Source organism: Notamacropus eugenii, chromosome 2 (genome assembly GCF_028372415.1).
Source record: "Notamacropus eugenii isolate mMacEug1 chromosome 2, mMacEug1.pri_v2, whole genome shotgun sequence".
Taxonomy (NCBI): Eukaryota; Metazoa; Chordata; class Mammalia; order Diprotodontia; family Macropodidae; genus Notamacropus; species Notamacropus eugenii.
Window position 1 is genome coordinate 130,900,856 of NC_092873.1, and position 24,692 is coordinate 130,925,547.

Sequence of the window (24,692 nt, forward strand, 5' to 3'; positions counted from 1 at the left end):
AACTTCCCATTACATACATGCTGCTGAAATATAGATAGATAGGCAGGCAGATAGATAGATATACACACATATATATATGTGTGTATACATATGTATGTATATGTATGTATGTATTATGTATGTATATAATGTCCAAGGAGAAATTTTAGAATATACTTCAAGAACCTTAACAGGTTGTAATGGTAACTTGAATTGGAAAATCTTTCCTATTGATTAATAGACCCATTAAGTCACATGTAGACTATGGTGGGAGGCGTTTGCTGAATGGATGGGGCAGGAAGAGGCAGAGCTAGAGCAGAGCTGAGAGGAAGTCAGTCCTGAGAGGAGTCAGAGCTAGGAAGGATGTAGGTTCCTGGGTAATGTGAGTGATTTTGTGATTCTTTGTGATTTTATTTAAGAGAGCCTGCTTGTGATGAGTGTAATGGACCTGGTTTGTGGGAAGCCTAGCATGGGGAAGGTTTAGGGATGGTGTTGTTCTCTGCATTGTTATTGTGTATAAATTTTTGTTGCTGTGATGGATTTGGGTCTGAATAAATGTTTTAGTTCTGCCTTCCATGTGGAGAGTCTGTGCTATTTCCCAATTCTGAATTGCTCAGTGATATTCATGGCTGCCGTGGGCACTGTGCATATTGCATTGGTGCTACACAGGTTAGCGGATGGGTGGGGAAATGCATATCCCTGTTGCAACCCATTACTCTTGAATATAGGCTTTGATGTCTTTGGTCCCTTTGGGAAAGTTCAATAATCTGCATCACATAAAGCTTCTTCTCTGCTAGATAGTTTCACTGTTGCTGTCAGTGCTATCCTTGTCACTAAGAAGGTGCTACACATTTTTAGCACAATATGTGGAACGCAGAATGGATTTATTAAGCACCTTCTTTGTACCAGGCACTATGTTAAGCACTTCACAAAAGTATCACATATCAACCTTGCTTTTTTTTTTTTATAATGAGCCAAGTTCCTCTAGTGGGTCTTCAGGAAATGCAGGCTATCCCAGCCTGTGAGTGACCACAGGCACATTGTTCTGCCTTGGAACTGGGACGAGGGTCCTTCTTGTGCTATGGCTACAACTTCTGCTATGCTAGTGCTCCTCCTTGCCCTGGTACTGCCACCCAGGACTGGGACCTGAACAGAGTATGGGCAAAACAACAAAGACCTGCCTCAGTGCTAGAATAAGACCCCTGCAATCTCCTTTTGACCACTTGTTTGATCTCTTTACCATCTGTGGGCTAAGAGTCTCATATGCAGTCACTGCCAATGCAGTGACTGATTCAGTCACTCCCAAGATCTGCTCCTGGTTTGCTGGGGCAGGGGCTATGCTGGTACAGCCTGCATTGTACTGTATTCCACCCTCACCCAGGGGTGACAGACCTTTCCTGCCAACCTCCCAAGTTGTCTTGGGCTGAAAATTTGTTTTGCTTTTGTGGGCTTGCTACTCTAGAATTTGTTTGGAGTTATTTTTTAAAGGTATTTGGAGTGGTTTGGCAAAGAGTTAAGCTGAGCACTTGCCTTTACTCCACCATCTTGGCTCTCCATGAAAAGAACTTGACCACTGACAAATTTTTATTTTATGAGGTAAATCAATCTGCCAGGTAAGTATCCCCCAATATTTATTATAAAACATTTCTATCATTCCCCAAAGAATTACTTGATTTATATTTCTCAATTATAAACTTCACAATCAAGTAGGATTTATAATAGGAATGCAGGGCTGGATCAATATTAGGAAAACTATTAGCATTATTGATCATATCAACAACAAAACTAACAGAAACCATGTGATTATCTCAATAGATGCAGCTTTTGACAAAACACAACACCCATTCCTATTGAAAACACTGGAGAGTACAGGAATAAATTGAACTTTCCATAAATTAATAAGCAATATCTACCTAAAAGTATCTTCAAGCTATGTAACGGGGATAAGCTAGATGCATTTCCAATAAGATCACTGGTGAAACAAGGATGTCTATTATCACTCCTATTATTCAATATGGTATTAGAAATGCTAGCTGTAGAAATAAGAGAAGAAAAATAAATTGAAGGAATTAGAATAGGCAAAGAAGAATCTAAGTTATCACTCTTTGCAGATAATATGATGATATGCTTAGAGAATCTCAGAGAATCAAGTAAAAAACTACATGAAATAATAAACAATTTTGGCAAAGTTACACATTACAAAAGAAACCCACATAAATCATCTGTATTTCTATGTATTACTAACAAATCCCAATAGCAAGAGATAGAAAGAGAAATCCCATTTAAAGCTAAGGTAGACACTATAAATTATCTGAGAGTCTGCCTGCCAAAACAAACCCAGGGACTATAGGAACACAATTACAGAACACTTTCTGCACAAATGAAGTCAGATCTAAGTAAGTGGAAAAACGTCAGTTGCTTGTGGGTAGACTGAACCAATAAAATAAAAATGGTAATTCTACCTAAATTAATTTACTTATTCAGTGCCATACTAGTCAAATTACCAGATAATTATTTTCTAGAGCTAGAAAAAAATAATATCAGAATTCATCTAGAAGAACAAAAGTTCGAGAACATCAAGGGAACTAATGAAAAGAAAAGCTAGGGAAGGTGACCTAGCCCTATCAGATCTCAAATTGTATTATAAAGCAGCAGTCATCAAAACCACTTGGTACTGGCTAAGAAAAAGAGGGGTAGACCAGTGGATTAGGTTAGGTACTCAAGACACAGTAGTAAATGAAGATAGCAATCTACTGTTTGATAAACCCAAGGACCCCCGCTTCTGGGACAAGAACTCACTGTTTGGCGAAAATTGCTGGGAAAACTAGATAACAGTGTGGCAGAAACTGGGCATAGACCAATGCCTGACACTGTACACAAGAATAAAGTCTAAATGCATACATGATCTAGGTATAAAGATTGATACTATAAACAAATAAGAGGAGCAAGGAATAGTGTATTTGTCAGATTTATGGAGAATGGAGAAAATTTCGACCAAACAAGAGATAGAGAACATTATGAAGTGCAAAATTAATAATTTTGATGATATTAAATTGAAAGGTTTGTGCACAAACAAATCCAATTCAAACAAGATTGGAGGGAAGCAGAAAACTGGCAAAGAATTTCTGCAACTTGTGTCTATGATTAAGGCCTCATTTCTAAAACATATAGAGAACTGAGTCAAATGTACAAGTACAAATCATTCCCCAACTGATAAATGATCAAAGAATATGAACAGACAGTTTTCTGAGGAAGAAATTAAAGTTATCTATAGTCATATGAAAAAATGCTCTAAATCACTATTGATTAGAGAGATGTAAGTCAAAACTACTCTGAGGTACCACATCATACCTATCAGATTGGCTAACATGACAGAACAGTAAGATGGTAAATGTTGGAAAAGATGTGGGAGAGTTGGAACACTAATTCATTGTTGGCAGAGCTGTGAGCTGATCCAACCACTCTGGAGAGCAATTTGGAACTATGCCCAAAGGGGTACAAAAATGTGCATACCCTTTGACCCAGTAATACCACTTCTAGGACTGTATCCCAAAAAGATCATAAAAATGGGAAAGGGTCCCACAAGTACAAAAATATGGGTACATGGATATGTGTGTGTACATATATACATATATATATATATAAATATATATATATATATCACATAGAAAGACAAATCATTTCATCCATTTCTGTTGGAATGGAGGATTGAGAGCAAACAAGGTAAAGGACTAGATCTGTAATTTTATCAGTGTTGGAAAACTTCTAGTTTAGAAACTTGGCTGGTAACTCATCAAAAATTCAGGCTTAGAGAATTTCCTTGAGGTACCGAGAAGTTACGTGATTGCCCATGTTACCATTGCTCAGACATGTCAGTGTTACAATTTGGAATCAGGTCTTACTGACTTTAGGTCGAGCCTACTATTCATTCTGACATGGTAGCTCTCAATCTACTTAGTCCTGCAAACTCTGTGCATCCTCAAATTATAGCCTGGTATGTGTGTTTTTATGTTGGGGGGTGGGTTATTTTTCAATGACAGTTATAGTCAATGCTACCTAGAAGAAAAAATGTCTATACCAGAACTTAGCATCCATCCCTTTGTTAAATCATGTGCTCCCTGTCTCTTACTATTTCTTTTAAATAAATTCTGGCTTTGCACATTTTTATATGATCTTGTAATAGGATAAGGTTTTTGTAATCAACTAGTAGATTACCTTCAATTCAATCCAATTTAAAAACCGTTTGTTGGATGCCTGCTTAGTTTAAGATTTTGTGCCAGGTAGAGGGGGATCCAGAAACCAAAAGATTTTCAGACTTTAAGAAGATTATATTATACTGGGGAGATAAAATATTTACACAGGGAAGTACATGCAAAGTATAAGATAAATCAAACAAGGGAATTTTAAAAGACAGAGAACATTTAAAACTGATCTTGAAAACTGAAATGACCAGTTTTCCCTCTTGTTAGCTTTTAGTAAATGCTCCTCTCCAAAGCTTACAGCAACATAAGCAGATATTCCAGAGGAGTCACAGCACTCCTCTCCTCTTCCCCTGTCCACTTTCTCTGCTGTTTATTCCTTAATTTATGGTCAGTACTTTTACTCCAGTGCTCATCTGACTTTATGAAAATCAAAAGTAACTCTAGCATCTTAAGAAAAAGTTTGAGGAAAACCAGAACTTCATCTTGGAAAAAAAAAGATACTGTAGTTTGTAAGGTTTTTCTCTATTATGGAGCAAAGATTTCTGAAGAAGATTCTATAGTAAAATCTCCTGGTTAATTATATGTAACAGCTAAGAGAGTCTACAACAAAAACAGAGGAGCAGTAATAGCCCAAGCTGAAAGGGTTTTTAGAAGTCAACTAATCCAAAGTTCTCTGTTTTACAAAGGGAAAATGGGGTCTAGAGAGGCAAAGCGACCCTGCTAAATGCTTATAAATTGGTTAAAAGAGATTAATTGTGGAATGAATGAATTACAGAGAATGCTGACAGCAAGAGTTGGTGAATGCTTTATAAAGGAGCAAAAGGATACAGGGAAGGAATCTTCCTTAAGAAGCAATACTTCTCATTCCTCAATTGATAAATGGTCAAAGGATATGAATAGGCAGTATTCAGATGAAGAAATTAAAGCTACCTATAATCATATGAAAAAATGTTCTAGCTTACTATTGTTAAGAGAAATACAAATTAAAACAACTCTGAGATACTATCTCACACCTAGTATATTGGCTAATATGACAAAAACAGATATATAATATAAAGATATTATTTATAAATTTGTTACTTTTAAATTTATAAGTAAATAAAGCAAATATGATAAAATATGATAAATGTTGGAGAAGATGTGGGAAAATTGGAACATTAATCCATTATTGGTAGTTGTGCACCTATCCAACAATTTTAGAGAGTATTTTGGAACTATGTCCACAGGGCTATAAAACTGCGCGTACCCTTTGATCCAGCAATACCACTAATAACTCTGTATCTCAAATAGATCATAAAAAAGGAAAAGGATTCACATGTATAGACAATATTTGTGGCAGCACTTTTTGTGGTGACAAAGAGTTGAAAATTGAGGGGATGCCCATCAACTTGGAAATGGCTGAACAAGTGTAGTATATGAATGTAATGGAATACTATTGTGCTATAAGAAATGTTGAGTAGGTAGATTTCAGGAAAACCTACATAAACAGATGTAAGTTCTGAAGTGAGCAGAACCAGGAGAACATTGCACACAGTAATAGCAACACTATGTGATGACCAACTTTGATAGACTAACTCAGAAATTGCAAAAGACCCTTCTATCCATATCCAGAGAAAGAACTATGGAGTTTGAATGCAGATCAAAGAAACCAGCTTTCTCTTAAAAAAAAAAATTCCCAAAGCTTTTCCCTTTTTTTCTTTTTGTCCTTTCATAACATTGATATATGACATTATATATTTAATATGTTTGTGTGTGTATAACCTATATCAGATTGTTTGCCATCCTGGGGAGGTGGGAGAGGAGGAATGGAGGGAGAAAAATATTGGAACTCAAAATCTTATAAAAGTATATGTTGAAAACTATATTTACATGTAATTGTGAAAAATAAAATAATATTAAGTAGGGAAAAATGATGAGCAGGATGCTCTCAGAAAAACATGGAAAGACTTATATGAACTGATGAAAAGTGAAGTGAGCAGAAGCAGGGGAACATTGTAACAGTAGCAATATTGTATGATGATCTACCATGAATAACTTAGCTATTCTCAACAATGCAATGATCCATGAAAATTTTGTAGGTTTTTTGATGAAAGGAGCTCTCCACTTCCAGAGGAAGAACTGGTGGAGCCTGAATGTAGATCAATGATCCTTTTTCCTTTACTTTCTTTATTTGGCTTGGACTTTTTTGCCTGTTTTTCTTTAACAGAATGACTTACATGGTAATGTGTTTTTCATGACTACACTTGTATAACCTACATCAAATTGCTTGGCTTCTCATTGGAGAGGGGGACAGGGAGGGACAGAATTTGGAACTCAACATTTGGGGTAAAAAGAGTGTTGAAATTGTTATTACATGTATTTTGGAATAAAAAACATTAAATATGATTAAAAAAAAGAACCAATATTGTACTCTATCTAATCAGAATTGAGGCTATCTAGAAAACCAGTGTTTAAAGGATGTCTTTAAAAAATGCAGTTGGAATTGTTACATTTACATATATATGTTTGTAAATCTCTTACATGATTCTTGCTTCAAAGATATTTAACCACTATCTCACATTATTTATGAAACTTCAAAATCACTTCTATTACAATACACAGTTATGATGTCTTTAACGTAGGGAATTCCTGAATTTCTAACTCTTTCCTGCAAATCGTATATGACAACCCATCCACTAAGAGTAAAAGGGTAAGCACTAGAATTATAACTGAGGCACAGAGATGTTACACAGCTCACTGAAGGCTAAAAGTAAGTATCTAGTTGGCAGGTGGCAGAGCCAGTATTTTAATCCGGGTTTTCTTGCACTATTATTGTAACAATAACAAGTTGGTTATTCTTCCTGTTTTGTTCATTCAGATGAATTTCATTATTATTTTTTCTAGCTGTAGAGAATAATTTTTGGCATTTTGATTATTTTGGCACTGAAGACATAAATTAGTTGAGACATAACGGTCATTTTTATTATACTGGCTCAGCCTGTCCATGGGTAATTGATATTTTTTTCATTTGCTTAGACCTGACTTTATTTGTGTGAAAAGCGTTTTGTAATTGTGTTCATATAGTTCCTGGGTTTGTTTCAGCAGGTAGACTCCAAAGTATTTCTATTGTTTACATTGATTTTAAATGGAATTTATCTCTTGTCCTGAGCTCTATTGGTCATATAAAGAAATCATGATTTATGTGGGTTGATCTTATATCCTGCAACTTTGCTAAAGTTGTTAATTATTTCAAGTACTATTTTTTTTTACTTGATGCGCTATAGTTCTCTAATTCTGTCATTATGTCATCTGCAAAGAGTGACAGTAAAAATGGACAGCACAGTAGATTTGGATCTAAGGACATGGCTTCATAGCTCTGTTAATTACTACCTGAGTAGCATTGTGCAAGTTATTTAACTGTTATATCTGGGCCTCAGATTTCTGATCAGTAAAATGAGGAGGTTGAACTTGATAACCTCCTAAGGTCCTTTCCTACTCTAAATTGATTATCATTCTGTGAGTCTACACCTGATGTTGGTCTCTAACCTATCAAAGGCCACTTCTAATATTAAGATTCTATCATCCTATGAATGATCTGGTTTCAAAGTTGATGGGACACTATTCAATCAAATACTGAGTGAGATAGGTGTAGAGAGTTTTCAGATGGAGTCACAACTAAGCATGAACTCACATTACCTCTTAACAAAATTTGAATGCAATGTTTTCCCACAAGGGATATAAATTTATAGGATTTTGATACTTTCTTTTCCTCACATTTCTTACTGCTTATGGAAAATTTGCCTGTGGGCAACTTTTACTGAATGTGTGCTTGTGCATTCTGAGGAGTCTGAGTATTAAATAGGAAAATTTTATTACTCATCATAAATAATCCTACAAACAGATTTTTATACAGATTAAAGCTACTGTTAAGTGAATCAAAGTGCTAACATGTCTTCGACCTGAATGCAAATCTTCAATAAGCAGCAGACCCATGAGATTTGAAAATCCACAAACAGGAATTTTCTATTTACTCTACCAACAAGCCAGATGGCTCAGCTACTTAAATTAAATAAATAAATGAATGAATGAAAAAAATGCATCTTTCACAATTTTGGTGCAACTTTTTTACACACAGTTATTAGATGCTCAAAACAAAGAATGAAAACAGGATGAAACAATCTCCAAGATACAGATTTATTCAGTATATTATGTTATATTCCTATTATTTAGAAAATGCATTTTCATATTTCATTGATAGTAAATAACATGAAATAAATATCATAACTGTTAAAACTGATAATGAAAGTTTATTTTAGTTATATCAACTTAAAGGAAAAAGAATAATTCCATAAAGAATACATTCTGTTACCATTTTCTTCCCCTTATTACCAGAATAGACTAAGTCTTTTACTTTAGGATACTAGAAAAATCTGTAAGTAGTCAATTTCTCTATTCATTTTAAAAATTCCAAAGTTCTGCAGTCACATATCCCAAAGGGTTGCCAAAGTCCTTATTCCTCTGCTCAAAGAGATGATAATACATAATTAATAATATGCTGAATATTTTATTTCTACAGGATATTAGGAGTTTATGGGACCACAATGTATATGTTTAAAATATGTCTACCACTTACAGATTTCCAGAGCTTTTTTCTACTTTTTTTCATGTTACACATTCTATCATGTAATCTGTTCTATGCAGTATAAACTGAAGTTCTTTGTTTTAAGGAAAAAGAGTAATATAAAGGAAAAAAAGAACATTGCATACATGAATATATGTGTATATATATTTAAATATGTACACTTCTCCCTTCGTCATTTTTGAGTAATTTTTTTTAAGACAGTGTTCCCTCATCTCTCCCTGGTATGAAGTGTGGAATCTATCAGTCCAATTACATTGTTAATTGGCACAGAAGCATTGACTTACCCTTGTAATGGCAATCAAAATAGGATCTTTTGCTGTTTTTGTTTTAGTACAATCAAGTGCCTGATTGAATCTTGTCTTTATTAATCAAGAGTCTTTATTAGGAGTAAAGTACAGAAACAAGAATTTTTTTAACTAGAACCACATATGTATTTGTATTGTTAAACATTAAAGATCTTCCCCACCCATTAATCAGCCTGCCCATTAAGGGGAGTGTGATTATGGAAGATTTGTAAGAAAATCTACAGCTTTTGTTAATGAAGCACTGGTTCTTAAGGGTTTGGATGCCTTCTGACTCTCAAAAACATATAAATACTTTGAGGGTAAGGTTTTACTTTGGGGCTTAGATTTTGGTAAGAAGGTTTGAGTGCCAGATGAGGACTTTGGGAAGCCACTAAAGAGTCCCCTGAAATGTTGGTGCTTCCCTTTCTGATAATGATGGTCAGATAGCTGTATCTGTCTGTTGAACTATGATCAGACAGAGGAAGCCATGTCTATTGATTACTTTGGAGTTTACTGACTGGAAGTGTTTGTTTAGTCAGATGAGGACTCTGGGAAGCCACTAAGGAGCCCCCTGGCTTTGACAACCCAGATGTCATGTTTCATTCTCTGGTAATTATGGTCAGTTGGAGTCCAATTGTATGTTGAATTTAGACAGAGGAAGCCATGTCTGTTGATCTTTTGATTTCTCTGTATTTTCTTTGAAATAGAGTGCTGACTCCTTGAACTAACTGAATGATATATGTACTTGGCTAAAGGAATGATGAGAGTGATTGTAAATGCCTTGAAAATTATTTTCCTTTTATGAATGCAGATCTAAGAACCTGTGATAAAAGCCCCCCAGTGTATATAGGGGTGCTGACTGATACGACCTATGTCTGATCTGGGCAGTTTTGCCTACTATTAGGCAATGTAGGAATTTATCATGTTAATGCCATATTTAGTGGCCATATCCTAACTATGTAACTCACTGCAGCTCCAAATTTTTCAGTTCAAAAACTCTGCCAGACTCATCCTCCCCAGTAAAGGGGATTACAAATGTGTGCCACCACATTTGTTTTCATTTTGTTCACTGAAAAGAGCACTATAGAGCAAAAGAAATTGAAATAGTATGTATTATTTATCTTTCAGTCTGAACCTTACCTATATGGCTAAGGAAAGGTTAGTTAAACAGTAACGGCCATAGACAACTATGAGTATAATTTACAGATAAGGTTACTGATCAGTTTTAGTGGAGGTAATTTAAATTCTCACTCCAGGAATTCCTCTAAAAAATCACAGATCTAGATTTCTCCTGTTTTCCCAATTTAATCTCAATCTCTCTTTACTTCTCTATACATACATATACATATATTCACTCACACATATGTATGTGTGTATAAATACATATACACACATACATATGTGTGACAATATAGCATTCTGTAGTTCCCTTTGATAAATCTAAAGTGCTGAATGCATCGAGGAGTTTCAGTATAATCTGGCCTTATACTTAAGAAATCTGCCAAACTGATGATTTGTCATTGTGTAATGATAATCAAAACAGCCATTTCACTTATTTTATTTTCCATTCATATTAATGTCATGAGTAGACATTTATGGTAAATCTTAGTGAAAATCATTAAGATTACTCAATTTATTAGGTCTATATAATGAGTGATTATAAATATCAGAAGTAGTTTCTATTTTTACATTGGCAATAAGCCAAAGATATTGACAACCTTGCTTTCCTAGCTTTTCCCTACCCACAAAAGTTGAAATTATTCTTCTGTAGTCCACCAGAGTTAGAAAATAACTCCACTTACTTTTTAAAAAAATCTTATTATCAAATTCATGGTTTAGTCTGATACGATACATGTCATGGGTCAGGAAGAAAAGTGTAATGGGGAAAGAGAAATTCAGATAAATCACACTTTAAAAAAATTGGAAGGCAAGGAGAAATTTCAGCTTATATAAATTGGTCTCTAAAAGATATTGCTAAGGGAAGAAAGTCTATTGCAACTGTACCAATGCCTTGACCTGTGGAGATACTGATAATAAGGAGGAAGATATTATGTTTTCTTTCCCATTTGCCCAAAACCTTTGATGAGAAAATATCATCAAGAATGCAAAATGTAGCAATAAAGTTTAATTCCATCCAATTAGGTAACCAGAGATCAAATTCTGACACTGACTTTTGCTGATGAATGGTTTTCAAACTTCCTGAAAACCCTTCTAATTCAGATATCTATGTGAATTAAGTAACAAAACAACAAAGAGCAAAAAAAAAAAAAAAAATCCTAAATAATTTGTCCTATTGCTTTTCCTCCTCTCCCTCCCCAGCAAAATTTTACATAAATGCTGAAAAGTCCTCCTGTCTAGGTCAATGCTACCCACAAAGTCACAAAGGCAGGGATACCTGGGGGACTAAGAAGTGATGTGAGACATTTTTCACTTACTGGAAACTTTAACTAACGAAAGGATTTTTAACCTCTTCATGTGTCATGGAGCTAGCTCCTTGGCAATCTGATGAAGACTGTGGACCCTTTCTCTAAATAATGTTTTGAAATGTATAAAATAAAATGGATAGAAAAACAATGGAAAATATTATTTTGTCACACAATAATCAAAACATTTTTTAAAATGTTCATGTACCTCAGAGTAAAAGCCTGTGATTGTGGGTTCAAATTCAGAGACAAAGTGGACAGAAGATTGATGGCAAAAAAAGCATATGGAATTTTTTTTAAACTGGTCTGTCCCACTCTTGCTTGCACTCTCTCTTTTCCATGAGTGATGATTCAACTACAGTAATAGTCAGAAGTCTAAAGCAAAGTTAGAACTGAACAGAAAAACTGCAAATATGGTAATTTCAGTCTTCATCAAACCATGAGTCCAAGATCCATACTGAGACCTAGAGCCAGATTTGCTAAGCCCTGCATCTGATGACTGACCCTACTTGTTGCATGAATAGGTTATCATCTGGGAATTATACTATTTATTAATCTCCACCAACTGTTAGTGGGTGGAACAGTTATGGAGTCTTAAGGAAAGTTAGTTCTATTTTCCTACAATTCTTGAATTCAAGTGATCTATCTATAGCTGGGGGGTATTTATTTTTTATTTACTCTATACAGATTCCAAACATGCATGATCATTTGCTTGGGAAGTCAAGCCCACTATGCCAAGGTCATGTGACTAGAGATCAGTGAAATATAATACAGTGGGGGAATGTGTGAGAGGATGACAGTAGTTGAAGTATAAAAACTGAATTTGAATGGTTAAATCCATACTAATTGCAGTTCTTAGACTGACAAGATATCTTCTCCAGAGAGAGACAGAACTGGGGTATGGAATGCTGTCCATTATCTGAGAATACTAAAGGTCTTAGCATTGTCTCAGCACTTTGAACCAGCCTCATAGGGTATAATCACTAGAGGGAAGATGGGGCCAAGTTCTTTTTGTTGAAAATCTAGTTGGTGGTTAGCAATGCTGATTATTAAATAAACAACATATAGTAAAAGGGCAACATGCTATCCTGGAAAGGAACAACTTTAGAGACTGGAAGGCTTGGTTTCAAGTCCCAGCTCTGATTCATGTTACAAATGTAAATATGAGCAAATCCCTTAAACCTTCAGTAATCCCAATCAACTCTCTTAGTTCATAAATTACATGTTCTCCCAGACTATTAGATCTTTCCTTGATATATGTCATCATAAATAAATCTCCTACATCTTTAAAAACAAAGCAAGACAAAAAAAAACAAGCAAAAATAAAATCCATCACTGGGTCCTTTCAATTCCATGAACTGTTTCTTCTCTTTCTTTCAACAGAACTAGAAAAAGCTGAACACTCATTGTCTTCACTTCTTCTCCTCTTATTTTCTCCTCTGCAGTCTTTCTTCTGATCTCATCACTCAACACAAACTGTTCTCACCAAACTTTTCTAAGTGATAAATCTGACAAAGTTTTCCTGGTCTTCATACTTGAGCCCTCTATAGCATTCGCTACTGTTTATTGCCCTCTGTTCCTTAGGATTGTAGGACACTGCTTTCTCTTGAATATCTTCCTATATATTTGAACACTAATACTCAGTCCCCTCTGTTGGAACTTCTATTTTAGGTCCATAACTATGGGTATACCCCAGACTTCTGCTCTGGGTTATAGTCTCTCTTTTGATTCTCTCGCTTGGTGACTGCATTAATTCCCAGAGGTTTAATTATCATTCCTCTGCAAATGACTTGCAGATGTGCATATCCACACTATTTCAAACTATTCAACTCCAACTCAGAACAAAATGGTCCAAACAAAGATAATTGTCTTTCCCCACAAACCAATCCTGTAAAGAAATTTCCTTATTGTTTTAAGGACATAACTATCCTCCCAGGCACCTAAGTTTACAACTTTGTCATCTTCCTTGACTCTTTTTCTTATTAACTATATATATATATATATGTGTGTGTGTGTGTGTGTGTGTGTGTGTGTGTGTGTGTGTGTGTGTGTGTGTGTGTGTGTATGCAATCGATCAACAAATCTCCTTCTATAGTATCTTTTGCATGTAACCAACTGCACAGTCTCAGTCTCTCATCTAGTGGTCTGAGCCATTTATTTACTTTATTTTATCTGAATTTAAATGTAAGAAATAAGCATTTCCATATACAAAATACAATGGGAAAAAATGAAATACAGAACATAAATGCTTGGAACTTGAACTCCTACCACACATTTGGACCAGTAGGTTGTATTCTTCAAAGGTAACTAATTACATTTCACTTTAATAATTGTAGGGGTAATTCTGGGCGTCTGTGATTCTTCTAATACTATAATTTCCAAACCCTTATCCAGTATAATCCTCCAAAATCAATTTACCAGTAGTATCTTTTCTTTAATACTATCTAACTAGTGGGTAGAATCCCAATATCATTTTGACTACATATTTCCTTTAAATCACAAATAATCAATTAACATACATTAGCTTTTACAAAGTAATATGTATTAAAAAAAGATACATGCATATATGTGTATGTGAACCAAAATCACATACTATATGTATACATGTATACATAAACATTTATATGTATTCATGTATGTGTATCCATATTCATATATAGTGTGTATATTCCTGAATGCGAAGTCTAATGAATAATAATTTCAACAGATCTTGCAAAAGATCTATAAGTTTAACTTTATTTGCCAGAATCAATCTTATGACTTCTTACTAACTGCTCAAAATTGTGGCCCAGTTCAAATACTAGCCATTAGTTTTCCTATGAAACTCTGAAACAGTCAAAGTCTACATTTTATGTGCATTAATAACACAGATTTCTGACTTCTATTTAGTTGTAGACTATGGACAACACCCTACTTCCCCTCTTTAATAATGTAAAATGATCATTAAAGATAAAATAACTTTCTTTTTAACTATGTGAATTAAATTTTTAATTGCATCTGAAAATATGTAAAAAATCAACTTCTCTAGTATTTAGGATTCATGGAACACAGTCAGTTTAATAATCCAGATGATTTAAAAACAAAGCCAACTATCCAGCTTTTTTCTGACCCTTCATTTTTAATGTAAAAACTGTGTTAAGATAATTATCTACCATATATTGATAACATAACATAAGATATATTGATAACACCTATATGGTGTTAAAAAATAAGCTGTCATCTAAATACTACTTCAAAGCTTACAAAGCAGTTGATAAATTTGATTGTATTTAGGAAGCTAGGCAGTACAATGAATGGAACACTGCACTTGAGAGTAAAAAACCTGAATTCAAATGTGACCTCAGACACTTAGTATGTATAAGACACTAGGCAAGTCACTTAATCACTGTTTGTCTTCATTTCCTCATAGATAAAATGAGGCTAATAATAGTACAAACCTACCAAGACTGTACTGAGGGAAAAAATGGTATAATACTTGTGAAGTGCTTTGTAAATGTTGTAGCATTATGTAATTATTGTTGTTCTTATTATATCCTCAGAATTTTCTGAAATATATGCTATTATATTTTCACATCTTTGTTGGTCCCTTTTTTCGACAGCACTTTCTTTTCTAAATATATCTCTCCCTCTTCTTCACACTGAGAGCTGTCACATCACAAAGTTTTCAAATGAAAGAGAAAAAAAAACTTAACAGCAGTCAGTGCATAAACCATTTCAACAGTATGTACAGAATTTCACAGTCATATACTTCCCTATCTCTGCAAAAATACAAAAGAGCTTCATTTCTTTACTTCTCTGCGGCCAAACTTGGTCCATATAATTATATTGAAGCTTTATTTTGTCGTTTTTTTTAAAATCATGTTCCTGTAGTTAATGCATTTTTCTGGGTTCTTCATGCTTTACTTTCCATCATTTCATATAATTCTTCCTATGCTTCTTAGCATTCTTCATATTCATTGTTTCTTAAAGAACATGATATTCTACTTTGTTCACACATCACAATTTATCTATTCCTTGATCAATGGGGAAAGTGGGTGCTAATATAATCCCTACAGCACAGATGAAGAAACTGAGGTTCAGAGAGGTGAATTTAGTTGCTTTTGGCCTCCCAGTTATTGAATATCATTGTAGGATTTGAACATAACCTTTTCTCTAAGTACAAGTTCAGCATTCTTTCTATTGTACTATGAAGTTCCTCTTAACAGCATATTAGTATATTTCTCTCATTAAAACACATAGTCATAGATAAATTCAAAGATCACCCAATTTTCTTGTGATCAACAATTTTCTTATCTCAACACAATATAAATATCTGGAAACATCAAGCTACAATAGTTTGCAATGACACTAGGGCCAGTACTAGGTTAAAGATGTAACATGAAGTCACATTTTCTTAGGGCGCAGTTAGACAGTGTAGTCGATATAGTGCTAGAATTGGAAATCAGGAAGGCTCATTTTCTGAGCTCACATCTAGCCTCAGATACTTACTAGCTCTGTGACCTTGGGCAAGTCACTTAACCTAGTTTGCCTCAGTTCCCTCATGTATAAAATGAGCTGGAGAAGGAAATAGCAAACCACTTCAGTATCTTTACCAAGAAAAGCCCAAATGGGGTCATGAAAAGTCGGACACAACTGAAACAGCTGAACAATAACATATTTTCTTAGAACTGTGTATTCTGAAACTTTTCACCCAGTAACTTGGCAGCATATGGAAAGCTATAAAGTATTTTAGAATAATTTGACAAAAGCATGGAACACTTTGAAGGAAAAGGACGTACTGTCAGTGTGTATTATAACTCCTGGAACTGTCTGTGCTAACAACTCCAAAACATTGTGGGAGCTGCATTATTCCAAGACATTATTATAACTGAGGGAAATGTCTTTTTACTGATTCATTGGCAGGAAGTCTGGCAAAGTGTTAAGTGAATGGAATATCACAAGCACTATACAATGCCCACTGGGATCCAAAGGAGAGACTGAATTGTAGAAAGAGAAGTCATTTATCTTCTAATTCAAAGGCATAAGGTCTGTCCTAGTTCATTAGCACCTTAAAATTGACTTTACCATAGCAATTTTGAACATAGTCCTTAGCTTTTTCAACACTATTTATATTTCATATTATGGTTCTTATTTTGACATGCTTAATTACCAATAAATTCATGTTGGACATCATGTAGTCTTTGAAATAGTTAATCAGCAGACATTTCTTAAGTGTCTATGGTGGGTCAGACAAGTAGTCCCTGAACTCATGCTATTAGGGGAAAACATTAGGTACACACATAAACATATAAAATCTAGGGAGACAGGAAGTAGTTAAAACTGTGATTTTATTGATATATAAAAGTGAAGAAAAAAAAGAAACTTTCTCTACCATTACAGAAGAGCACATTCTGCGCTATTTATAGCCTTAGACAGTAATCTTGCTTATTGGGAGAGGAAAAGTGACTTGCCAAAAGTCAGAAAGCAATCATTAAGTGACAGGTGTGGTTCTTGAGTGCAGGTTTTCCAGGCTCTCAGACTAGTACCTCTTCCATCAATATAACTGGCTTCCAAATTCAAATTAAATCCAAAGTAAATAAAAAATAATTTTGTGGGAGAGGGGCAATCAAAAAAGGCCTCGTAAACAACTGATCTATGAAGGAAACTAGAGATTCTAAGGGGAAGAAGTGAGGAGGAATTATATTCCTGGCATAGACATGGGCAAGAACAGTAACCTTTGTTACTGTCTTTGACAGCTTCCCAGAGTACTGGCTGATGTACAGGTTCATAGATTTATATTAAGAAGACCACAGAGACAACTAGTCTTATCTTCCCATTTTACAGATTAGGAAACTTTACCTGTGTGATGGTGAATTGTCACAGAAATAGGATCTGTCAAAGGTGGGATTTGAACCCAGTTTCTCTAATTCTAGAGTCAGTGTTCTTCTCAATTTACTTCTTTCTTTCTTAAATACAGATTGAAAAACGAACTTACTAACTCAGAAATGAACTGTTGCAGCTAGGAAGTAACTTTCAAGAAATGGAAAATGGTGATATATACAACCTCTTAGCTGTTTCACTGTTTACATAACTATTGCTGAGAATGAGGAAACACTCTATGTCAGAAATGTAATATAGTGCCAAATCCTTTCCATTAGCTAAATCATACAAAATTAATGGCAACATAAATAATAAGATTACAAATGAACTTGCCTAATGGGTATAGTCAAGTTCAAAATCATTTTACTCATTCAATTTAACAAATGACTATCAAGTACCTAGAAAATGTAAGGCATTGTGTTAGGCACTGGGTATATGAAGAACAAATAAAAGAGTCCCTAGTCTTAAGAAGCTTACATTCTACTAGAGGTATACCATACCACACATATACAGATAAGTAAATACTATTATCTATTTCAATATCTACCTACAAAGATATATATAGATATAGATATAGATATAGATATCTGTATCTATATCTGTATATATATATATATATATATATATATATATATATATATATATATATATATATATATATATATATATATATGGCTTTATCTAAAAGAAAGGGAGGGAGGAAGGGGGAGAGAGAGAGAAAGAAAAAGAGAGGGGGGGAAAGGGAGAAAGAGAGAGAGAGAACACAAAAGATTGAAAGGAGAAAGGGATAATAGAAAGGGAAAATAGTGATAACAGAAAGAACTTCTTGATGAAAGGAGAATTCTGGGCATGAGTTAAATACATAGAGATGACTGATGGAATGATAAGTTCAAGAAGTAATTGGTAGATGAGTTACCTGAAATGTAGAGTGGACAAAGAACAGTAATAAGAAATAAACCTGATAAGGGAGGTGAGAGCCTGGATTGTGATGAATTCTACACATCAGGGTCAAAGATTTGAATTTTATCCTGTAAGCCACAGGGATCCACTGAAAAATTTGCAAGATGAACAGAGTAAGATTTGCACTTAATTTTTTTCAACTAACAAGCATATATTTTCTCTTCATTTCTACTTTTTCACCCCAAGAGAAGTAGAAAAAAAAACTTATGGTAGAAATAGAGTGGGTCTTGGAATCAGAAAAACCTGAGTTCAAATCCATACTTAAACATGTACTTTGTGTATAACCCTGAGTAAGTCACTTTCCCCCTATTTGCCCCAGTTTTCTTATCTGTAAAATGTGAATAACAACACCACCTAACTCCCAGGGATGTTGTGAGGAGTAAATGAGATCATAAAGGTAAAGTACATGGCACAGTGACTGGTACATAGTAACTGCTACATAATTATTAGCTATTATTATTTACTATTATTATATCTTATGAGTTCTTTAGAGAAATGACTGATAAATTTGTGTAAAATGGACTGGAGAGGGTAGAGAAAAGAAGCAAAAAACTAATTATGAAACTATTGGAATTACCAAAATGAGAAGTGACAAGGGCCCAAAACAGGATGATCTATTCTCCTTATTCACATGTGAAATAGAGAATAAAAGATCTTATAAATACAGAATTTGAAAACCTTGGTGAAAAGAACGGTGTTGCCAACTGAATGGATGGAGAGAATTAGAGAGATGTTTCAAGGATGACTCTAATGTTGTGAATCAGGATGAGTAGAAGAATGGTGGTTCTCTAGATAGTAAAAGGGAAATTTGAGGAGAGGTGTGTTTGAGTTGGGAGGTGGAGATTGAGACATATCAGATTCTTTTTTGGCCATACTGAGTTTGTGTTATTTGTGGGACATCCAGATAAAGATATCCAGCAGGCAGGTGATAATGCAAGATTTGTTGTTGTGTTCATCCTTTGTTAAAGAAGACCATGCCATCAGAGAAATGATGGCATGACTTGCACTTGGCTTGTTTTGAGCAAGGAGGGCTCTGCAAGGTCATCAGTCTCACTTTCGCCTCCTGAACCATCAGGATCCAGTGACCAGATATTCATCAGGATGACTGGAGATGTCCCAGGATGCAATGGGAGACCTTGACTCCTTTAGGTCAAGGCCTATTCAGGTGCTCACTTGGGATGAGGTAATGCCAATTCAGTGAATAGACCTGCTTAAAAAGTAGTCAAGAGATGGCCCTTTTAATGAGGCAAAGAAAAATAACTACATCATGCTGAGAGGCAAACAACAATAGTTACTACTGATAATCAGTCACTCAAGTCAAGAGAAAACAGCCCTTAAGTGGAGCTTGGGCAGGGGTCTAGTGTTGTTCAATCTATGAGCTTCAGAGTGCAGTAGGTTTAAGGGGGAAGGGGAGGGGAGGGGAGGGAAAAAAAGGGGAGGGGAGGGGAAGGGGTATGAGAAAGAAAGGGAAGGGAAGGGAAGGGACTAGATGTCATGTCGATGTCAAAGAACAGATTTAGGATGAATGTAGGAGAAGGTAAAATGGAAAGATTGTAGATTATGATTTAAATAAATTCTCTTTCTCCAAGGCAAAAGGAAACAGACAAAGGACTAGTTGCTGGAATCAGACAGACATGAGATCAAGTTTTGTTTCTGACACTTAATGGTTTCATGATTCTGGGCAATCCATGAAACTTAGTTCTCTGGGCAACTTTCTAACACTTTACTATAGGACAGCTGTGGATTTGTATGTGTAGAGACCTTTCTAGATATTTCCTGAACCAGAAAAATAACAAGAGGAAACTCATTGCACTCTATAAACTTCCTCAAATTAAAAAATAATATTCAGAACCTTGTGCCATGCACTTGGGTTACAAAGACAAAAGCAATCTTTGACTTTGAAGTTTCAAGGGATGGGCTCAAGTAAATATTTTTTGTTTGTTCTTTCTTTTAAATTAAGTGTAAGAGCAAAGTTTGGGGTAGACAAATTCACTGATAGGTTTATCAAAAGATGGAGAAGTGTCTGGAAGCTGGTACGTGACTTTGACGAGGATTTGCATAAGGTTATCCAGATGGATTGAAGAGAAAATGATGTCTGAAAAAGAAGAGTTGTGGAAATCACAGGGAGGAGCAAGGATTATACCTACTTTTCCTTCTGGACTAGTGTATCATCAGACATGAGAGAAGCCCCTAAAAGGAAAAGGGCAGGTAGAGACCTTCCAAAGAAGCCCAATTTGTTTTAGAGGGAGCTAGATGGCACAGAGGATATGGTGCTGGCTATGGAGTCAAGAAGATTCTGCTTCAAGTCTGGTTTCAGACACTTACTAGCTGTGTGATCCTGGGGAAGTTACCTAACCTCAGTTTGCTTCAGTTTCCTCATCTATAATTTGGGGATAATGATAGCACCTACCTCCCAGAGTTGTTATGAGAATGAAATGAGATAATATTTGTAAAGCTCTTAGTAGAGTGACTGCATATAGTAGGTACTATATAAATGTTATCTATAATTATAATTGTGATTATTACCAGAAGATATAAATTGAGGTAAAAGAGCAAGAATCACGGATAATTTGTTAAAAGTAGAGTGGGAGTTTCAAAGGGCTCAAGGAGCTTAAATTCTACAAACGTGTTCAATGAAAGGTCAAGGCCTACATAAGAATGTCTAAAATCAAAACCAAAAGACAAAAGTCAGTTTTGCTCAGATTATCAGGAAAGCTGGGCTATACTGAGTGAAAGTCATCAAATAATGACCAGTCATTTGCATTGATTTAGCCATATAAACCCATTTGATGAGAGGGCTTGTTAAATGATTTTCCAGAAAATGTAATTGACTCTTCTTGGAAGAACTTCTTGACCATTCAAAATAAGAATACTTAGTTTATGGTGCTTATGCTTCAAGGACCTCAATCTTTCCTCGCCATATTTAATGTCTTTTCACATTATGACCTCAATTCATAGAGGAACTGTGAATTTGTCCAAACATAGATTATTTCTAGTAATTTATATTCACTCTTTAAAAATGAGCAAAACCAGGTTTGTTTTCCATTCATATGGCAAAAATTATTTGTCTTTTGGGAGGAAATGTTGTTAAAATATTTACGTTGGTCCAGCATTAAATCTCTTGCTAAGAAAGATTTATTCAAATATCTATCAAATGTGTGAAAATATGATTTACCATGAAATTCATTTTAAAAGGTTGGTAAATATGACATTTTGAGCTAGATTTAATTTTAAAAAATAAGAAAATTGCCAACATGAGGGTTAATTTTCTATTTGGTTCAATGGATTTCAGTTCCATTCAAATCAAAATGCATTTGTGTCTAATATATGAAAAGCTCTATATTTACTACTGGCTTAAAGGTAGGAAGATAGGACTGATACAAAATCATTGAAGAAATAAAACTTTACTGCTTTAGGGGAGAGTAAAAGACTTACATCTCAGTAAATAGTAAGACTTCCATTTTTTATTTCTTGAGAAGCTCATACAAAAAGATTTGAGACTATTAACTGCTAATATTTGACAGGAGTAACAGTAAATTAATATCAAATACATATTAATAGCTTGCTCTGTGAAGTGTTTCATTCCAATAAGAAAAAATTACTATTTATATAGTTCACGATTTTGTTAAATGCTATTCATATGTTATTTGATTTGGTTCTCACAAGTCTAATAAGGTACTGTTTCCACTTTCATTATTCCCATTACATTCACAGATAAGGTAAACGAGACAAAGATATTAAGTGACTGGCACATGTTACATAAATAGTCAGTGTTTGAAGTAAGATTCAAAATCGGACCTTGCTGATTTCAAGTTTCAAGTCCAGTACTCAATCTACTACATTATAACTATACAATATATCAGAGTCCATGAGGAATGGATTTTGCACATCAATCCTACCCCATTATCCTCCCAAGAGAATTGATAGAGAACTCAATTACTTATTTTCCAAACTTTCTGCAAAATGTTGCAGTGGCTAGAGCATTCGACTTAGAGTCAGAAACACCTGAGTTCAAATTTAACTTTGGACACTTATAGTCTACACGATCTTGAGCAAATCACTTAACCTTTGTGATTTTTCCTCAATTTTCTCACATGAAAAATGAAAATAATAATAACATCTCTCTAGTTCTGAGGGTCAAATGAGATAATACTTTTAAGTTACTTGGCAAATACTGAAAGTGCTATAAAGATACTGGTTATTCCTATATAAGTGCCAGTTACTACCATGGCTGCTACTGCTACTACTACTACCACCACCATTCAAATGAAATCAAAATAATCTGAAAAAGTCTTCTTTTATATTTGAATTTTATATTTTAATGTAGAATTCAGTTTAGCCCTTTGACTTATAAATTTTTACAGAAGTCATAATTGCAATTATCCTTTGAGAGTTGATATTGCTCAAATTATTTTCATAATATTCAGAAATAAATTAGTCATTAATAGTTTTGCTGATTTATCCTCATAATAAGAAAAAAAGCAGAAATCATAACAACAGAAAAGAGAGAGTAGAAAATATGGGAGATAATACTTAAGTCATTTCCAAAGTATGGGCAAAACCTAGAGGCATACAAAATTTAATGAAAATTTGATTTAGCACTTTATTAAGATGCTTATTTGGTAAAATGAGCATTTAGAATAATTTTACTTAATGTATGGTATTTGAAGAAATAAAGATAATTAAATGTTGAAAATGTGGTGATACACTTGAAATGGAAAATTTTAAAATGAATGTTTTTAATAAAATAAATTTAAGCCCCAAGGATTTGCCATAAGTTCCTTTAGGTCTTTAGTAATGTCATAACAGTATAAAGATGCTACAGTATCCCACCAGAGGAATTCCAAAATATTTCACAATAACACAGAATAAAGCAGTAATAATACCAAAAAGTCATGTGGTTCTTCTCTAGCAAAGAGCTCATAGAAATCTAAACAATAATAATGTAACATCTTGGTTATTAAAAATAAGTACCCCACACTAGCAAACCAGATCAGGCTGCGTATAAAACACATTAAACATTTTGAATTGTAAATATTTTCTGTTTCTGAAGGGAAAGTACTAAAGTTGAAAAATTATTTCATTCCAACATTGAATCAGGGAAATTACGTATTCTCTGTCCTCAGATCTCCAGCCTAATTCACAAGCTAAAATATCACTTAAATTTTTTGACCTTACCAAGTATGACATTCAGTTAGAACTATGAATCTTAAATAATAAATTTATCCTGATATTAATATTATTTCCTTGTTGGAGTTTCTCCACAATAATAATGCATTGTAATTTGCTAGTAAATTTTGAACACCTGATTGCTATTATTACGTGGCTAATCTGTCTGAATAGAAATAACTTATTAACACTATCCCAAACACCATATCAATTATATTGTAGGTTCTAGTTACAGTCATTGTGCTGTGGCTTTAATTGGAATCATCAATGTTAAGTGACTCTCCCTCAAAGACCTGGGTAAAAGCAAGTTTTACTTTCTTGCAATACGCAAAGCTACACACAAATAGTCTGTATGAGTCAACAGAAGTACCCATGGCACCTAGCCTTAATTCACCAGTGTCTAGATCATTGAAGTTTCTAAACCCCCTCATCTTAAATAATTTTCTAAACTCCCACCTACATTAGTCCTGGGATACCTTCATTAGGAGTCACCTTTGAAGACTCTCTTAGTATAAGTTTCCTTACAATCCCCAGCAGGCTCACTCTCTATTATAAGGAACCTGGACCTCCTATATCTTGTGGATTGTCCACATTAGCTGAGCTATGGGATGCCCTCTCTTGCTGGCCATTGGTGTTGAACTGGGGCACAATCTAATGATAACAGTAGGTTGCTGGGGTTGATGTGCCAGAAGAGTGTCTTTCATTGGGACTGCTATCCAACATTTGGGGACTATATTATTATGCATATATATGCAAGATATTTGATCATGTAATGTAGTTAATAGATTGTTCACAGAAACACTGCTTGAACTTAAAAGACAATCAAAGTAGGGTTGACCTTAGAGGTAAGGGCAGCTATGTGGTACAGTAGATAGAGTACTGGGCTTAGACTCAGGTAGGCCTGAGCTCAAACTCAGACTCATTCACTAGCTAGTTATGTGACTTTAGGCAAGTTACTTTACCTCATCTATAAAATGAAGCTAATAGTAGCACCTACTCCTCAAGGATTGATGTGAGGATTAAATGTGTTAATAACTTTAAAGTGCTTGGCATATTGCCTGGCACACAATAAATGCTATATTATTATTAATATTATTACTATTATTATTATTGTGCAGAGTCAGTGATATGATGTTCACATGAGAAAAAAGTTTTCACTTAGGAGAGGGATGAATGGCTTGGGACGATAACCTGT